Raw genomic sequence first — 20,605 nt, forward strand, 5'->3', positions numbered from 1 at the left:
GGAGTGATAGAGGGTGAGGGGAAGTAGGGTAGAAGGGAATGTTGGAGGGGAGAAAGGAAAGTTGGAGGGGGGGGGGTGAAAGAAAGTGTGTATGGAGGGTTGAAGTGGTATATTGGGTTTGTATTTTGGGGAGTATTTTTGACAAGGATAGCTGTGTTTATTGCTCAATGTTATATGGCCTCGGTTATGCACAGTATATATGTGACTGTATGAAATGAAAAGGAAAATGAAAATAAAACATATTTAGATGTTTCAAACACCTTTTTAAAAAAAATATATTAAAATATTACCTTCGAGAATAAGTAGCTAGGCCTACGAGCATCGAGACCACCAAAAATGAAGACACTGCAATTCCTATGATGGCTGGTGTAGAAAGCCGTTTTCCTGTCCTGGCAGTTCGCTCTTTAACAGAACAGAATATATGTAGCTGAGGGTTGAACTCTGGAGTTTTTGATGCTCTCTGAGCTTAATGATTTTTTTCTGCAGATATATTGGTCAGTCTGTAATTTTTCTTTCTTTCAAAGTTCTTTGATGAGGCTGTTTGATGGACATGTGTCAATGCCCTTCCTCCCTCCCTCCCTCCCTCCCTTCCTCCTTCCCCCTTTCCTTCCTTTCTTCCCTTTCTGCCATCTCTCCATCTCTCTCTTCTTCCCTTCCCAACTTCCCCCATTCTCCACATGGGCAATGCCTTCACATGGTCAAAACACCTGGTGAGATTAATCTGAAAAACACGTGATTTGCTTTTTAAAGATTCCAAGCGGACTTTTTCAACCCTTCCTATAGTGAACGAGAGGGAGAGAGAGAGAGGGAGAGAGGGAGAGAGGGAGAGAGGGAGATGGAGACAGAGACAGAGAGACAGAGAGACAGAGACAGAGACAGAGACAGAGAGACAGAGACAGAGATAGACAGAAAGAAAGAGAGAAAGAGGGAAAGAGAGAGAGATAGACAGAGAGAGAGAAAGAGAGAGAGAGAGAGAGAGAGAGAGAGAAAGAAAGAGGGGGGATTGTTAGGGGTATCCCCGTTGGGAGACAGAAAGTAGTGCAGTGGAATGTACAGCTAGAGAATGTTGCTAGTAGAAACATACGAATAGAGTTTCAGACACTGCTAGTAAAAACAAGTAGCTTTACTACTGATAATTGCTTCACGAGCAGTGATAGTAGATATTAGTCCAAACACAATTCAAAGAACAAACAATAGCTTACAGTCGCAGCTCACATTCCAGTCATCAAGCATAGGACAAGCAGAGAGAGAGAGAGAGAGCTCTCTTTGACTCCTTCTTATAGTAAAGTTAATTACACCTGATAAGTACATCCCTCATTTAAAGCAACAACGACCATTTGTTGTTGTATAAAGATGTATATTGCCTACCCAACACTAGGCGTTTACTCCCAACAGGGATAATAGATAGATAGATAGATAGATAGATAGATAGGTAGGTAGGTAGGTAGGTAGGTAGGTAGGTAGGTAGGTAGGTAGATAGATAGATAGATAGATAGATAGATAGATAGATAGATAGATAGATAGATAGATAGATATAGATAGAAAGATAGATAGATAGGTAGGTAGGTAGGTAGGTAGGTAGGTAGATAGATAGATAGATAGATAGATATAGATAGAAAGATAGATAGATAGATAGATAGATAGATAGATAGATAGATAGGTAGGTAGGTAGGTAGGTAGGTAGGTAGGTAGGTAGGTAGGTAGGTAGGTAGATAGATAGATAGATAGATAGATAGATAGATAGATAGATAGATAGATAGATAGATAGATAGATAGATAGATAGATAGATAGATAGATATAGATAGAAAGATAGATAGATAGATAGATAGATAGATAGATAGGTAGGTAGGTAGGTAGGTAGGTAGGTAGGTAGGTAGGTAGGTAGATAGATAGATAGATAGATAGATAGATAGATAGATAGATAGATAGATAGATAGATAGATAGATATAGATAGAAAGATAGAAAGATAGAAAGATAGATAGGTAGGTAGGTAGGTAGGTAGGTAGGTAGGTAGGTAGGTAGGTAGGTAGGTTACCCTGGAGATGCAGATTTATTTTCACAACGCTCTTCCCTCCTGTCTTCTCCATCACGCCACTAAAGCCCTCATCCTCAGTGGTCAGATTTGTGATGTGCATGGAGCAATCTGAGTTAAGAAATTCCCGTCCTGTGGAGGCACTTTGGAAGGTTAGCGTAGATACAGGGGGTAGCTTATAGGTCATAATTGGTTTAGCCTTGTCATCGGCCCCTCGAAGCCAGCTGCAGGCGCTGAGGCTGCTGGTATCTCCAGTCAGGCTGAGGGTGACATCCCCTCCTATTTGGGGTTTCTTAGGATCCAATGCAATAATAGTAGCTGCTGGGGGAACCCCAGAAATGAGATGCTTTGTGACAGGAGGGCGAAGAGAGACAGGAGGACGAGAGAGAGGAAGACGGGGAGGGGGAGTGGAATGAGCAGGCGGAGGGGGAGGACGAGGAGTGGGACGATGGGTAGTGGGACGACGGGTAGTGGGAGGAGGGGGAGGATGGGTAGTGGGAGGAGGGGTAGTGGGAGGAGGGGGAGGACGGGTAGAGGGATGCGGGGTAGTGGGAGGGGGAGGAGTTGGAACATGAGGAGTAGCAGTTTTGATGGTAGTTGTAGGAGGAGCTTCAACTCGGTGGAGGCAGGAACTCAAGAGATATGCTGGATGGAAAGGGGAAAAAATCAATATTTAATTCAGCAAGAATTTAACCTTGGCAAAGGGTGGTAATTTTTGCAGCTTGACGGTCAAACTAAAGGAATATCTTCCAAGTTTAGGCTCCTGAGGAAAGGAGTTAAAGAAGCAATTCTAGAAGGGCAAACTTCTTCTGGCACCATTATCTGAGGTAAAAGTAAAGGTTTCCCTGTCCAGTCATGTCCGACTCTAGTAGGCCGTGCTCATCTCTGTTTCCTAGCTGAGGGAGCCAGCATTGTCCGAAGACATTTCCGGGGTCATGTGGCGTGCATGACTACATGCTTGTTCTGTCCTAGGCTTCCCCAAACCACGAAGCAGACTCCTTGTCCTGACAAAGAAACCCTTTTTATTAAGTTACCGCGAATTCCTCCCATTCACATTCCAGCAAAGCCTTTCAAGGGTGGATTTATGGTCACAGACCTTATCTGGCTTGGAGAGCTGACAGGCCGATATCTGCAAAACATGGCAAGGAGTCTCGGAAAGTCACGAACCAATGAAGTGAACTAATTGTGTCTCCTGCAAACTCCACTCCCCTTTCTCTCCTCTTTTATTCCCTCTAGGAGGGGCCATTCATCATCCACCTGTGGCCTTATTCCCAAGTCGACCCCTGTTCTTTGGCTGTTCCCTTCGTCTGTCAGCTCTGTGCATGCACACACTGGGAACAGGCTCCAGCTGTTCTTCTGCCCCACTGATGTCTGACTCCGAAGGCAGCCGATAACTGTCAGAGGGCCCTGGCCCCCTCTCTGCCTCCGACGCAGAGCCCTCATTCGAGCTTTCCCCAGACTCCAGGACTGGCCCAGGTTCCTCCCCAACCTCCTCGCTGTCCGAATCTGCTGACAGCTCCGATGGCTGCTGGCAGGCCACAACAATGCTGAGGGATACCAAACACTGTTACCTTCCCATCAAAGTGGTACCTATTTAACTACTCACATTTTGAATTGCTAGGTAGGAAGGAGCCAGAGCAAGTAACAGACGCTCACCCCATCATGTGGTGCTCGGGTCTCGAGCATCTTTAACTCAGCATCTTTAACCTCTGAGCCATTATCTATGTACCATTATCTAAAAACTTAAAAGATCTAGTTTGTACTGAAGCTGCTGTGAACCTCAGGGAAGCATTTAACATTAAACTTGGCTTTCCAGTCCAGTTTAAGATCCAACTCATCTTCACTTCCCCAAGCCCATCCCTGGCTCGGCCCCCTCATTCCAATAGAATATCTGTCTCTCACCTGCTAGAAACCAAATCAGCCAAGATTGTTCACATCCAGAGGTGGTAACAGCTGCCCAGTGGTGTCTGGGTGGTATTCCTGCCATTCTTGAGGATGGATGAGTCTTAAACATGATGGGAGATTATGTTTCTGCACAGCTGGAGGTCTGGAACTTCTCCATTTATTTCCCCCATTGGGTTCTCTGACCCTAAATTGAGTCCACTTACTATTCACCCATCCCCAGTCTATTCCTCTATAGTGTGGGGCCTTGGCAGGAATTCCCACCTACCTTTTCCAGGTAACAGGAAGAGGTCATAAAGCAGACATGTGAGTCATGATGAGCAAAGGATTCTGGGTGAAGGGGTGGGCTTCAAAAAATTCAGCAACAGGTTCAGCAGTGGAAATTTTGAGTAGTTCGGAGAACCGGCAAATACCATCTCTGGCTGGCCCCGCCCTCATCTATTCTCTGCCTCCGGAGTCCCTGCTGATCAGGAGGGAATGGGGATTTTGCAGCAACTTTCCCTTGCCACGCCCACCAAGCCACACCCATCAAGCCACACCATGCCACGCCCACAGAACCAGTAGTAAAAAAATCCGAATCCCACCACTGGTTAGGAAGGTGGTGACGAATCAGGTACAAAGGATTTTAGATGAACCAGATGATTGGGATCCTTTCCAGTTAGCATACAGACCTAAACAGAAAGAACTGCATTCACATTGGTTAACAAATTTGATTTTGCTAGTCAGAAGATCGCAAAAGGGGACACCACAGCCAAATATAAATCGGTTGCCAAGCATACGAATTTTGATCACGTGAGCATAGAAATGATGCAACGATCATAACTGAAAAATCCGATCATGAGTCCCAGTGTTCAGTGCTGTTGTAACTTACAACCACAATTGAACTCTAAATTTCTGTTGCTAAGCAAGACAATCGTTAAGTAGTTTTGGCCCATCTTATGATTTGATATGGGATATGATATGATATGTGGCGCAATGGCTCAGTGGCTAAGACACTTCTGTCGATCAGAAGGTCGTGGTTCAAATCCCTAGCGCCATGTAATGGAGTGAGCTCCCGTTAGTGGTCCCAGCTTCTGCCAACCTAGCAGTTTGAAAGCATGTGAAAAATGCAAGTAGAAAAATAGGGACCACCTTTGGTGGGAAGGGAACAGCATTCCGTGCGCCTTCGGCGTTGAGTCATGCCGGCCACATGACCACGGAGAACGTCTTCGGACAGCGCTGGCTGTTTAGCTTTGAAACAGAGATGAGCACTGCCCCCTAGAGTCAGGAAAGACTACCTATGAGCTTTCTACCTACAGCTGTTAAGTGAACCTCTGTGGTTGTTTAGCCAGTAATACGATCATGAAACAAGCTTCCCCATTGAATTTCCTTCTCAGAAGGTCGCAAAAGGCGATCGTATGATCCCCCCGCCGGGCACTGCAATCGTCATAAACACGAGCCAGTTGCCAAACATCCGAATTTTGATCACATGACCTTGGTTGTAGGTGTGGAAAATACTCCTAAGTCCCTTTTTCGGTGATATTATAACCTTGAACGGTGATTAAATGAATGGCTGTAAGGTTGAGGCCTACCCATGATTCACGATTTACCAAATACCTGAGGGTTGATTAGGAGTAAAACTACAACACAAAAAGCATACACCACAATTGTCGTACAGTCAGGACTTTATTCCATCATGACACAGGAAGCTACTTTGCTGGGATTTTAGAGGGTAAAATGTTGTTGCTTAAGCATGCGTTAAGATGGCCTTGGCTTCCCAGATGGATGGAATTCCTTTTCTTGGATGGAAAGCTGCAAATTCCACGGTGCTAGTTGAATTCGAACCATTTGGGGTGTTTTGTTTTTACCTGAAAAGAAGAACAAAAATCAGAGCACAACAATTACACATCTTGATTAAGACCAACCTTCCAAAAACCAGAGGTGATTTTTTTTAAACCACTGGGGGCAACCCCATTTCAAATTTTCCTACCAAGGAGTGAGGGAGCGTTTCTCAATCTGGCCACTTTAAGAGGTGTGGAATTATATAGTTGAGCAGTAAAACACATGGTGACTGTGCTCTGTTTTGTGTATAAACAGAATTTCTAACACTTGGCCACCTGTGGACATTAACTCCCAGAATTCCCCAGCCAGCTTCTCATGCTGGCTGGAGAATTCTGGGAGTTGAAGTCCACCCCTCTTAAAATGGCCAGATTGGAAAACACTGAGAATAAAAAGATTCTCAATTCTAACGCCAGGAATTCTGGCTGTAGTTTCACTTGGCGACTATTGATAATAGCCTAATTATGTCTTAACAAACAATTGGGGAGGGGAATGCTAGTTCTTGACTTATGACCACAACGAAGCCCCAAATTTCTGGTTGGTAAGTGAGTTTTGCCCCGTTTTACAACCTTTCTTGCCACAGTGGTTAAGTGAATCTCTGCAGCTCTTAAGTCGATAGCTCTTAAGTCAATAACAGGGCTTTCAGGTGGCTTCCCCATTGATTGTCAGAATGCGTTCACATGACCCCGGATTATTGCAACCATTATAAGTACATGCCAGTTGCCAAGCATCTGAATTTTTCATCATTTCATGCTGCCTTTGCAAAAAAACAGTCATGTCACTTTTTTCTTTGCCGTTGTAACTTTGAATGATCATTAAATGAACTGTTGTAAGTCCAGGACTACCTGTATTCCATTCTTAGTCAATGTATATAGATATTTCTTCTGACTCAGTTGCTTATTGGGAAAAGTAAACTGAGGCAGAATCTTGGATCTGATTTATCCACTAAAACTTACGTGTCCTCGGTTGGTGAGTAGCTTGCTGGTTGAGTGGTTGTTGCATCCCTAAGGAGAGAAGGAATAGGAGGGAGGGAGGGAGGGAGAGAGAGAGAGAGAGAGAGAGAAAGAGAGATGGCGTTGATTCCACAAAATGCCTTTTGATGTAGGAAATGAATAGCAATAGCAGTTAGACTTATATACCACTTCATAGGGCTTTCAGCCCTCTCTAAGCGGTTTACAGAGTCAGCATATCGCCCCCAACAACAATCCGGGTCCTCATTTTACCCACCTCAGAAGGATGGAAGGCTGAGTCAACCCTGAGCCGTTGAGATTTGAACCGCCGAACTGCAGAACTGCAGTCAGCTGAAGTAGCCTGCAGTGCTGCATTTAACCACTGCGCCACCTCGGCTCTTGAACAGACTGAGACTGAGGGAGGGGTCAAAGGTGCTATCAGTCTCAAATCTTTTTTTTTTTTTTTTTTTTTTAAAAGAACTTTTTTATTTTTCTTTAAAAAAAACAAACACAAATATGTCATCATTTGTCAATCATTAAGACATTGAAATACAATTTTTTTTTGTTGTGTGTACCCCTCCCTCCCTCCACCCCCCCATCCCCCCTCCTCCTTCCCCCCCCGACTTCCCAGAACCCGTACACGGTATGGATTTTTAACTAACACAGTCTAAAATCTATTGAGAAAAAAGAAATAAAGAAATTAATGACATTCTAGATTGAACTTAGCTTCTTCTTACTGAACTAACTTTTAACAGTTTAAATCATTTCTGATCTTAAGCATAGGCTAACTGGAATTTCTTAGTCCCGTATTTATTTTGTATATAGTCAATCCATTTTTTCCAGTCTCGTTTATATCTCTCATTTGAATGATCTTTGAGATATGCCGATATTTTAGCCATTTCAGCTAAGTTTGTTACTTTCAATGTCCATTCTTGGATTGTAAGTCTCAAATCTTTTTGCTCCCACAAGAAATCTAAGTCCAGCCCTCCTTGAATTCCAATTCTATCGCAATTTGCTTTGACCGTTAGTAGTTCAGATTTTTGTAGGGAACTTAAGCTTGCAATAAAGCTTTACAGCCATCTGAATTACCCAGATCTCCTGAGTTCCCTGGCGCTTGATATTTGAATTTCTCAGGCCAAACAGTTAATCAATTTCTTGAGATTCCTCCAAAGGAAAACATTCATAAATATCTCAAGGGAAACTCAATAATGAAAAATAGGATGTCTACCTACAACCTTTAGCATCCTTGCTGCTAAATAGTCCGGGGACAATGATTAAGTGCAAAATTCCCTTTCTCTTGATGTGATTTCTAACCTCTCTTTTTTTCAACAGAGAGGAAATAGAAGAAATTACCATCCCTATTCAACTGTAGATTTGCAATGTCCCAGAATTACGGCAACCAGCTGCAATATTCTGGGAATTGAAGTCCTGCATTGGTATTCGTAGGGAACGAGGCAACTCAGGGGCTAAGATGATGAGCTTGTCAATCAGAAGTTCGGCAGTTCAGTGGTTTGAATCCTGAGCGCCGCATAATAGGGTGAGCTCCCGTGACTTCTCCCAGCTTCTGCCAACTTAGCAGTCTGATATCATGTAAAAATGCAAGTAGAAAAACAGAAAACTCCTTTGGTGGGAAGATAACAATGCTCCGTGCGCCTTCGGCATTGAGTCATGCCGGCCACATGACCACGGAGACGTCTTCGGACAGCGCTGGCTCTTCTGCTTCAAAATGGAGATGAGCACCTCCCCCTAGAGTCAGGAACAACTAGCACGCATGTACGGGGGAATCTTTACCTTATTGGTATTCCTACTGAAATTCCTTTGCTCTTAACAGACGTTTCCTGATTCATTTTGTCTGATGTATCTGCTTTGAATATCATCTAGATATTGGCTTTTGCTTCGGCCAGGCCTACCCAGTGCAAAGAGGCAACATCAGGCCAGCAGTTTGGGGAGTGGTGTCAAGTTGGTCACACCAAACCTGTTGTCCACACACCCTCCCTGCGAGGTCAACCGCAGCCCTGACGTGGCCCTCAATGAAATTGAGTTTTTTTTTTTAATTTTTGTTAGGTATAATTACTGACTGTACAGCGGTAGAGATTAACTTGAATTTGCACTTAATAACGTCAGCAAGACTGTTGGTGGCGCAATACTGGAAGAAGGAAGACTTGCCTACAATTCAAGAATGGACATTGAAAGTCACAAATTTGGCCGAGATGGCTGAAATATCTGCATATCTTAAAGACCACTCAAACGAGAGATATAAACGAGACTGGAAAAAGTGGATTGACTATATACAAAATAAATACGGGACTAAGAAATTCCAGATAGCCTATGGTTAAGATCAGGGATGATTTAAATTGTTTAAAGTTAGTTTAGCAAGGAGGAGCTAAGTTCAATGTAAAGATGTTATTAATTTCTTATTCTTCCCCCCCCCCCCCAATATATCTTAGACTGTGTTTGTTAAAAATCTATACCGTGTACGGGTTCTGGGAAGTCGGGGGGGGTAGGTTGTGGGGGGTTGTGGGGGAGGGTGGGGGGAGGGATATATCAGGTTAGATGAGATTTGTTAGATTTCAATGTAATTTGACTCCACATGTATACTGTTTTTTTTCTTTATTCTATATTCTCATTACTATTATTATTACTACTTTTTCTTTAAAAATAGGATAGGCTAAGCATATTGACATGTAGCGGAAATACACCAAGGAGAGGAGGAGTGGGAAAGGAGAAAGATGGGAAGAGAAGGATAGGAGAGAGGGTAAGCAATAGCAATAGCAGTTAGACTTATATACCGCTTCATAGGGCTTTCAGCCCTCTCTAAGCGGTTTACAGAGTCAGCATATCGCCCCCACAGTCTGGGTCCTCATTTTACCCACCTCGGAAGGATGGAAGGCTGAGTCAACCCTGAGCCGGTGAGATTTGAACAGCCGAACTGCAGAACTGCAGTCAGCTGAAGTAGCCTGCAGTGCTGCATTTAACCACTGCACCACCTCGGCTCTAGCCACATGAGTAAGGGGGGAAGATGAGAAGGATAAGGAGGAGTGGATTGTAGAGAGAGGAGCAGTAGAAAGGGAGGGGAAGTAGAGTAGGAAAGGATGATGGAGGGAAGATAGAAAGTTGGAGGGTGGTAGAAGAAAGAGGTGTATGGAGAGCAGAAGAGCTATAATGGGTTTCTATTTTTCTGGGCATCGTTGACAAGAGGAACTGATGTAATTATTATTTAATACTATATGATATGGGCTATGTATAGTATACATGTGAGTGTGTGTTATGAAAATGAAAATGGAAATAAAAAATGTAAACATAAAAAATAATTTTAAAAAATGAGATTGAGTTTGACACCCCTGCGTTATTCGTTCTCATTTCATTTTTTTCCCCATTTTATTATGCATTTATAGGCCGCCCTTTTCCCTGAGGGGACTCAGGGCGGCTTACAATAAAAGTGGAAGGGGAGTGTAGGACAAATACAAAAAGAAATGTGAGCAAAAATAAATTAAACAATAAAACACAACATTCCCTCGACGTTCGGGAGGGGCTAAAGTAAAGACTTATCCCCAGGCCTGATGGGCTAGCCAGATCTTGAGGGCTGTGCGGAAGGCCTGGACGGTGGTGAGGGTGCGGATCTCCACGGGGAGATTGTTCCATAGCGTCGGAGCCGCAACAGAGAAGGCTCTCCTCCGAGTAGTCGCCAGTCGGCACTGACTGGCGGACGGAATACGGAGGAGGCCAGCTCTATGCGATCTGATGGGACGCAGGGAGGTAATTGGCAGAAGGCGGTCTCTCAGATAGCCAGATCCACTACCATGGAGCGCTTTATAGGTGGTGAGTAGGACCTTGAAGTGCACCCGTAGATCGACAGGTAGCCAGCGCAGCTCACGGAGGATCGGTGTTATGTGGGCGAACCGTGGTGCGCCCACGATCACTCGCGCGGCCGCATTCTGGACTAGCTGAAGTCTCCCGGTGCTCTTCAAGGGCAGCCCCATGTAGAGCACGTTGCAGTATTCCAGCCTAGAGGTCACAAGGGCTCGAGTGACTGTTGTGAGGGTTAGGGTTAGGGTTAACGTTCTGCGTTCAGATTTTCCCTCCCTTTCTTTGGGTTTTCCAAAAGTTTAAAACTGGATGTGCTTAACGTAAGGAGGAGTTTACATTACCTAGAAGGAATTCCTCCATATTGGTAGGCCGCTACGCCTATAACGAGCAAGACCCCAATCAGGCACCCAGCGGAAATGCCAGCAATAACTCCTGCGCTGAGTCCTTGCTTCCTTGGCTTTCGTGCTGAAGACACAAGAGAAAGGTTGTTCGAAGACACCACAGCACCCAACAAAAAAAAAGTGACCGATGACAGATTTTCACACTGACAACAGTGGTGGTCCCATGACTTAAAATTGGCAACCGGCATGTATCTATGACGGTTGTCGGGGTTACGTGATTCCCTTTTGCAACTGTCGGATGAGCCAAGTCAATGGGGAAGCCAAATGCACTGAACTGCCGTGATGCTCCCTTAACAACTGGAGCGATTCACTGAACAACGGTAGCAAGAGAGGTCGTAAATGGAAGCAAAACTCTCTTACGTCTTGCCCAGTGATCTAAATTTGGAAAATTGTGGCCATAAGTCAAGGACTATTTGCATTATGATTTTTGGCCATGTTGGCTGGGGAATTCTGGGGAGTTGAAATCCGGGCATCTTAAAGTTGCTCGCGTGAATAGCAATAGCAATAGCAATAGCAGTAGACTTATATACCGCTTCATAGGGCTTTCAGCCCTCTCTAAGCGGTTTACAGAGAGTCAGCATATTGCCCCCAACAATCCGGGTCCTCATTTTACCCACCTCGGAAGGATGGAAGGCTGAGTCAACCCTGAGCCGGTGAGATTTGAACCGCTGAACTGCTGATCTAGCAGTAGCCTGCAGTGCTGCATTTAACCACTGCGCCACCTTGGCTCGCTGTGAAGAAAGATGGTTTAACTGTTTCTTCAAGGGAAGGGTAATCTTTCATTCAATCCAAATCAGCTTTGGAGCCACGCAAACCCTCATCCTTCTCACTAATGGAGGAACCGGAAACCATAATCCACTGAGTGAAAAAGGAAGTCCTCTTTCTCCAGATAGTTACGGATTGGGGTGGGGGGGAAGGTGAGTTTGGACTGGGACATTTGTGGAGCGATCGGGAATTGTCTAGAGCAGGGGTGTCAAACTCAAGACTTGTTGGAGTGCTTAAATCTGGCCCATGGGGCCTGCAAATATCAAAGGACCAGGCTGCGGTGCCTCTGCTGGCCAAAACGGGCCATGCGGAGGGCCACGTGCGGCTCCCACACAGCCCGTTTTTGGCCTCCACATCCTCCTGCAGCACTCTGCTGGCCAAAAGCGGGCCGTGAATAGGCCCTCGAAGAAATCCAGTTTGACACCCCTGATATAGAGGGCAAATGTTGTGTTTCTTGCAGGCCAGCTTAATTATTCCCTCTTTAAACCAATCTAATAATTCCAGGAGCAGCTGAGCCAGACTGAAAACAAGGGTTTAAAAAAAAAAAACCAAACCACCAGGAAACGTGTGAATTTACCTTTTCTGATATAGAGGTACAATTCCCCTAACAAGGTTTTGGTAGGGAGTTTCATGCTTAACCAGTACATGGCCATGTCTAAATTTGAAACATTCCTGATGGCAAGGACGCAGTCTTGCATCGCCCTGTGGTCGTAGTGAAAGCCAGATAGGGGCTTGAAGGTGTTGTTCGACGGATAATACAGCACGATTTCAAAGTAAGTATCATTTTCTCCCATAGACCAGAAGCAGAATTCGGTGTCGTTCGGGGGCTTCTGGGGAATGAGCTTGATATTCTTCCCTTCTGAAGGAAATGGTGGCACCACATCAATGTTAAAATCGATCCTTCTCTCAGCTTGGATGATCACAAAGTAGGAACTCACAAGATGAGCTGCGAATGAAAAGGCATGTATGTATCTCTCTATCTCTCTATCATCTCTCTATCTCTCTATCTCTCTATCTCTCTATCTCTCTATCTCTCTATCTCTCTATCTCTCTATCTCTCTATCTCTCTATCTCTCTATCTCTCTATCATTCTATCTCTCTATCTCTCTCTCTATCCCTCTCTATCTCTCTATCCCTCTCTATCCCTCTCTATCCCTCCCTATCTCCCCATCTCTCCATCTCTCTATATCTATATCCTCCCTCCAGTGGTGGGTTTCAAATTTTTTTAGAACCTCTTCTGCAGGTGTGGCCTGCTTTGTGGGAGTGGCTTGCCGGCCATGTGACCGGGTGGGAGTGGCTTGCCAGCCATGTGACTGGGTGGGCGTGGCCAACTTATAAAATGTGGTGAAACTCACTTAACAACGCTCTTGCTTAGCAACCAAAATGTTGGCTCAGAAACTCTGGCATTTGAAGCCCGCAAGTCTTAAAGTTGTCAAGTTACAAGACCCTTGCACCCCTAACCCTTTAGGGAAAAAAAACCCAGGGGTGTTCAAACTTCACACCTTTAAGACTTGTGGACTTCAACTCCCAGAATTCCTCCTCCAGTCATGTTGGCTCAGGAACTCTGGCATTGAAGTGTGCAAGTCTTAAAGCTGTCAAGTTACAAGACACTTGCACACCCCTTTAGAAAAAAAACCCCCAGAGGTGTTCAAACTTGACAGCTTTAAGACTTGTGGACTTCAACTCCCAAAATTCCTCTTCTCGCTCTTCATCTTGATGATGTGCAGACAGGCGGGGGGAGGGAGCTGAAACCGGTTCTAAACGGCACTGTAGATTTGTGGAACCTCTTCTATAGAAGCGGTTAAACCCATCCCCGCTTCCCTCTCTCTCACTCTCTTCTTTCTCTCTGTATCCATCCATCCATCCATCCATCCATCCTTCCATCTATCCATCCATCCATCCATCCATCCATCCATATGTATCTATGTATCTATCTATGTATCTATCTATCTATCTATCTATCTATCTATCTATCTATCTATCTATCTATCTATCTATCTATCTATCTATCTATCTCTATATCCTCCTTCCCTCCCTCCCCCCCTCTGTATCTATCTATCTATCTATCTATCTATCTATCTATCTATCTATCTATCTATCTATCTATCTATCTCTATATCCTCCTTCCCTCCCTCCCCCCTCTGTATCTATCTATCTATCTATCTATCTATCTATCTATCTATCTATCTATCTATCTATCTATCTATCATCTATCTATCTATCTCTATATCCTCCTTCCCTCCCTCCCCCTCTCTCTGTATCTATCTATCTATCTATCTATCTATCTATCTATCTATCTATCTATCTATGAAGACACAGACATTGCGATCTCCAGAAATTGAAATATATTGCTCATTCAGCTTTCGTTAGCCTCTGATAACACCATCAGAGTGCAAAAACTACCATTAAAGAGATATCTGCCATTAATCAATTTGACCATTGCACGCATGATTGACCCCTCCACCTGCCTCCCACCTGCAATTAGCTTTGGCGTTTTTACATCAGGCATGTTAATCGATGGAGGTTTAGCTGCTCATCCCCAGAGAATAAAGCTGAGCTGTCTGATGTTGCAGGGAAATAAGTGACTTACCACCATTTTTTCACGCTTAGAAGACTGCTGCGTCATCCCCATAGTCATGTGATCAAAATCCAGACGCTTGGCAACTGACTCCTATTTATGACGGTTGCAGGCTCCCAGGGTCCCTTTTTGTGACCTCTTGACAAGCAAAGTCAACGGGGAAGCCACATTCACTTCACAACCAGTTTACTAACTGAACAGCGGCAGTGATTCATTGAGCACCTGCAGTGATTATCTTAACAACGGTTGCACGGAAGGTCATCAAATGGGCCAAAACTCACTTAACAAATGTCTCACAACAACAGAAATTTGTGGGTCAATTGTGGTCATGAGACACAGGCTACCTGTATGTTGTTTAGCTGCTGTGAACCTCAGGGAAGCATTTAACATTAAACTTGGCTTTCCAGTCCAGTTTAAGATCCAACTCATCTTCACTTCCCCAAGCCCATCCCTGGCTCGGCCCCCTCATTCCAATAGAATATCTGTCTCTCACCTGCTAGAAACCAAATCAGCCAAGATTGTTCACATCCAGAGGTGGTAACAGCTGCCCAGTGGTGTCTGGATGGTATTCCTGCCATTCTTGGGGATGGATGAGTCTTAACCATGATGGGAGATTATGTTTCTGCACAGCTGAAGGTCTGGAACTTCTCCATTTATTTCCCCCATTGGGTTCTCTGACCGTAAATTGAGTCCACCTACTATTCACCCATCCCCAGTCTATTCCTCTATAGTGTGGGGCCTTGGCAGGAATTCCCACCTACCTTTTCCAGGTAACAGGAAGAGGTCATAAAGCAGACATGTGAGTCATAGTGAGCAAAGGATTCTGGGTGAAGGGGTGGGCTGTCAAAAAAGTCAGCAACGGGTTCTCTGCATGGTTTCCGGGTGGGCGTGACCACGGTGGGTGTGACCTAGCCATCCTTCAGCACCACAGCGGGGGGGGGGGGAGGGCTTTTCGCCAGTGGTTGGATTCAAATAATTTAACAACTGGTTCTTTGTCTTAATGATTTCTTCCAACAGCCAGTTCACCAAACTGCTCAGAAAGTTAACAACTGTTTCCCCCAAAGTGGTGCGAACTGTCTGAATCCCACCACAGGTTTTCGCCTTCCGGAGGCTTTCCATGAGGTTAGGTTAGGTTAGGTTAAGTTTATTTATAGGCCGCCCTTTTCCCTGAGGGGACTCAGGGCGGCTTACAATTTATATAGGAAGGGGAAACATACAGTGACATATAGGACAATACATAATTAAAAGAGTAAAGCAACATTCATTCAACATTCGGGCGGGGATGGATTACACTCTTTATCCCCAGGCCTGATGGGATAGCCAGGTCTTGAGGGCTGTGCAGAAGGTCTGGAGGGTGGTGAGGGTACGAATCTCCACGGGGAGATCGTTCCAAAGGGTCGGAGCTACTACTGAAAAGGCTCTCCTCCGTGTAGTTGCCAGTCGACACTGACTGGCAGATGGAACTCGGAGGAGGCCGAATCTATGCGATCTAATGGGTCGTGAGGAGGTAATTGGCAGGAGGCGGTCTCTCAAGTACCCAGATCCACTACCATGAAGGGCTTTGTAGGTGGTAAGTAGCACCTTGAAGCGCACCCGGAGATCAACAGGTAGCCAGCGCAGCACGCGGAGGATAGGTGTTATGTGGGCGAACCGAGGTGCACTCACAATCACTCGCACAGCCGCATTCTGGACTAGCTGAAGTCGCCGGATGCTCTTCAAGGGCAGCCCCATGTAGAGCACATTGCAGTATTCCAGCCTAGAGGTCACAAGGGCCCGAGTGACTGTTGTGAGAGCCTCCCGGTTCAGGTAGGGCCTCTGAGAGGGTGAACACTGCCTCCCACAGCCACCGGAGGCTTTCCTGAAGCCTGGGGAGGGCGAAAAACGGCCTCCCCCTCATCCCCTCCCGGAGGCTCTCCGGAAACCCGAAACAGAAGGCAATTGTTAAGTAATTTTGCCCCATCTTATGATTTGATACGGGATATGATATGATACGGGATGCAGTGGCTAAGATGCTGAGCCTGTCGATCAGAAAGGTCGAACTTCAGCGGCTGGAATCCCTAGCGCATTATAATGGATTGAGCTCCTGTTACTTCTCCTAGCTTCTGCCAACCTAGCAGTTTGAAAGCCTGTAAAAAATGCAAGTAGAAAAAGAGGAACCACCTTTGGTGGGAAGGCAACAGCTTTCTGTGCACCGTCAGCATTTGGTAATGCTGGCCACATGACCACGGAGACGTCTTCAGACGGCGCTGGCTGTTCGGCTTTGAAATGGAGATGAATACCACCCCCTAGTGTCGGAAATGACTAGAACATATGTGCAAGGGGAACTTTTACCTTTACCTATGATCTTTCTAGCTACAGTTATTAAGTGAACCACTGTAGTTGCTTACTTAGTAATAGGATTGTGAAACAAGCTTCCACATTGACTTTTCTTGCCAGAAGGTCACAAAAGTTGATCACATCACTACGGACACTGCAATTGTCATAAACACGCCAGTTGACAAGCATCCAAATTTTGATCACATGACCTCTTTCTTCTTCTTCTTCTTTCTTTATTAATACTTATAGGCCGCCCTTTTCCCTGAGGGGACTCAGGGCGGCTTACATAAAATGAAGGGAGGGGGTATACAGACAATAGACACAAACAATACATAGAAGTAAAATAGTAAGCAACATTCGTTCATCATTCGGGTGGGGGCAATTATCTTTGTCCCCAGGCCTGACGGGCTAGCCAGGTCTTAAGGGCTGTGCGGAAGGTCTGAACGGTGGTGAGGGTACGAATCTCCACGGGGAGATCGTTCCAAAGGGTCGGAGCTACTACTGAAAAGGCTCTCCTCCGTGTAGTTGCCAGTCGGCACTGACTGGCAGATGGAACTCGAAGGAGGCCTAATCTATGTGATCTAATTGGTCGCAGGGAGGTAATTGGCAGGAGGCGGTCTCTCAAGTACGCAGACCCACTACCATGAAGGGCTTTATGAGTGACAAGTAGCACCTTGAAGCGCACCCGGAGATCAACAGGTAGCCAGCGCAGCTCGCGGAGGATAGGTGTTATGTGGGTGAACCGAGGTGCACCCACAATTACTCGCGCGGCTGCGTTCTGGACTAGCTGAAGTCGCCGGATGCTCTTCAAGGGCAGCCCCATGTAGAGCACATTGCAGTATTCCAGCCTAGAGGTCACAAGGGCCCGAGTGACTGTTGTGAGAGCCTCCCGGTTCAGGTAGGGTCACAACTGGCGCACCAGGCGAACCTGGGCAAATGCCCCCCTGGTCACAGCCGTCAGATGATGGTCAAAAGTCAGCTGTGGATCCAGGAGGACTCCCAAGTTGCGAACCCCTCTCTGAGGGGTATAAAATTTGACCCCCCAGCCTGAGCGATGGAACACTGATCGAATTATTGGGAGGAAAACACAACAGCCACTCGGTCTTCTCCGGGTTGAGTACAAGCTTGTTAGCCCTCATCCAGTCCATCACGGCCTCAAGACCCCGGCTCCTTGGTTGTAGGTGTGAAAAGGGGTCCTTTTTTCAGTGATGTTGTAACCTTGAACGGTGATTAAATGAATGGCTGTAAGGTTGAGGCCTACCTGTGATTTATGATTTCCCACAGTCCTGAGGATTAGGAGTAAAATTACAACACAAAAAACATACAGCACAATTGTTGTACAGTCAGGACTTTATGACACAGGAAGCTACTTTGCTGTCTCTGGGGATTTTAGAGGGTAATATGCTGTTGCTTAAGCATGCGTTAAGATGGCCTTGGCTTCCCAGATGGATGGAATTCCCTTTTCTTGGATGGAAAGCAGCAAATTCCATGGTGCTGGTTGAATTCGAACCATTTGGGGTGTTTTGTTTTTTACCTGAAAAGAAGAACAAAAATCAGAGCACAACAATTACACATCTTGATTAAGACCAACCTTCCAAAAACCGGAGGTGATGTTTTTAAACCACTGGGGGAGCAACCTCATTTCAAATTTTCCTACCAAGGAGTGGGGGAGCGTTTCTCAATCTGGACACTTTAAGAGGTGTAGATTTATATAGCTCAGCAGTAAAACACATGGTGACTGTGCTCTGTTTTGTGTGGTTCTTTATATAAACAGAATTTTTAACACTTGGCCACCTTAAGACCTGTGGACATTAACTCTCAGGATTCCCCAGCCAGATCCCCATGCTGGCTGGGGAATTCTGGGAGTTGAAGTCCACCCCTCTTAAAATGGCCAGACTGAGAAACATTGAGAACCAAAAGATTCTCAATTCTAACTGCAGGAATTCTAGCTGAAGTTTGACTTGGTGGCTATTGATAATATTGAAAATAACCTAATTATGTCTTAACAAACAATTGGGGGAGGATGCTAGTCCTTGACTTATGACTACAACCAAGCCCCAATTTTCTGTTACTAAGTGAGTTTTGCTCCATTTTACGACCTCTCTTGCCACAGGGGTTAAGTGAATCACTGCAGTTGTTAAGTCAGTAACAGGGCTGTCAGGTGGCTTCCCCATTGATTGTCAGAATGTGATCACATGAGCCTGGATTATTTCAACCATTATAACTACATGCCAGCTGCCAAGCATCTGAATTTTTCATCGTTTCATGCTGCCTCTGCAAAAAATATTCATAAGACAAGGTTTTTCAGTGCCGTTGTAACTTTGAATGGTCATTAAACAAGTTGTTGTAAGTCCAGGACTACCTGTATTCCATTCTTAGTCAATGTATGCAGGTATTAAGAAAGATAAGCCCCAATATTTTGAAGAACTAACCCATCACATTTTATTTCCTTCTGCGTCTGGATTCTGGCTGCCTGCTACTGCTTGCTTCCCCTCCTTATTCACCAATCTACGGGAACAAAAGGATTAGTTGAGGTGTACACTAAGCAGGAATTCCTTCAAACGAGCAGCGAGTTCTTTCTTTCCCTTTGTTCCTTTCCCCCAATATTTCTAATTTTTTCTCCCAGGCCTCCTTAGGATGTTCTGGCCCATCTCCCCAAACCCAACAAACCCTCTGAAGTGAACTCAAATATTCCTTTATTAGGAGAACCAGCAGCCCTGGGAAAAAGTTCCCACTTTATCAGAGGACTCTAATAAATTTATTTCAGTGACCTTTTGACTCGGATGCTTATTGGGAAAGGTAAACTGAGGCAGCATCTTGGGTCAGATTTAGCCACTAATACTTACGTATCCTGGGCTAGTGAGTCTCTTGCTGCTTGTGTGGCTCCAGTCCTAAGGAGAGAAGGAATAGAAGGAAGAGAGAGATAGAGGGAGGGAGGGAGGGAGGGAGGGAGGGAGGGAGGGAGGGAGGGAGGGAGGGAGAGAGAGAGAGAGAGAGAGAGAGAGAGAGAGAGAGAGAGAGAGAGAGAGAGAGAGAGAGATGGTGTTGATTCCACAAAATGCCTTTTGATGTAGGAAATGAACAGACTGAGACTGAGGGAGGGGTCAAAGGTGCTATCAGTCTCAAATCCTTTTGCTCCCCCGAGAAATCAAAGTCCAGCCCTCCTTGAATTCCAATTCTATCGCAATTTGCTTTGACCGTTAGTAGTTCAGATTCTTGTAGGGAGCTTAAGCTTTCAATAAAGCTTTTTAGCCATCTGAATTTCCCAGATCTCCTGAGTTCCCTGGCTTATGATATTTGAATTTCTCAGGCCAAACAGTTAATCAATTTCTTCAGATTCCTCCAAAGGAAGACATTCAAAAATATCACAAGGGCAACTCAATAATGAAAAATAGGATGTCTACCTATAGCCATTAACTTCCTTGCTTTTGAGGTGATTTCTTTCTTTAAACACAGAGAAAATAGAATCAATTTCTTCAGATTATTAAAAAAAAATTCATAAATATCTTAAGGGTAACTCAATAATGAAAAATAAGATGTCTACGTACAGTCCTTAGCTTCCTTGCTGCTAAATAATCCGGGGACACTGATTATGTGCAAAATTCTCTTTCTTTTGATGTGATTTCTAATGTCTCTTTCTTCAAACACAGAGGGAATAGAAGAAATTGCCATCCCTATTCAACTGTAGATTTTCAATGTCCCAGAATTATGGCAACCAGCTACAATATTCTGGGAATTGAAGTCCTGCATTGGTATTCCTAAGGGATGCGGTGGCTCAGTGGCTAAGTTGCTTAGTTTGCCAATCAGAAGGTCGGCAGTTCAGCAGTTTGAATCCCGAGCACTGCATAACAGGTTGAGCTCCCGTTACTTGTCCCAGCTTCTGCCAACCTAACAGTCTGAAATCATGTAAAAAAAAATGCAAGTGGAAAAATGGAGGCCAATTTGGTGGGAAGGTAACAATGCTCCATGCGCCTTTGGCATTGGGTCATGCCGGCCGCATGACCACAGAGATTGGTCACACCCTCCCCCTGAAA

The sequence above is a fragment of the Thamnophis elegans genome, chromosome 12 (assembly GCF_009769535.1).
Source record: "Thamnophis elegans isolate rThaEle1 chromosome 12, rThaEle1.pri, whole genome shotgun sequence".
NCBI classification, from domain to species: domain Eukaryota; kingdom Metazoa; phylum Chordata; class Lepidosauria; order Squamata; family Colubridae; genus Thamnophis; species Thamnophis elegans.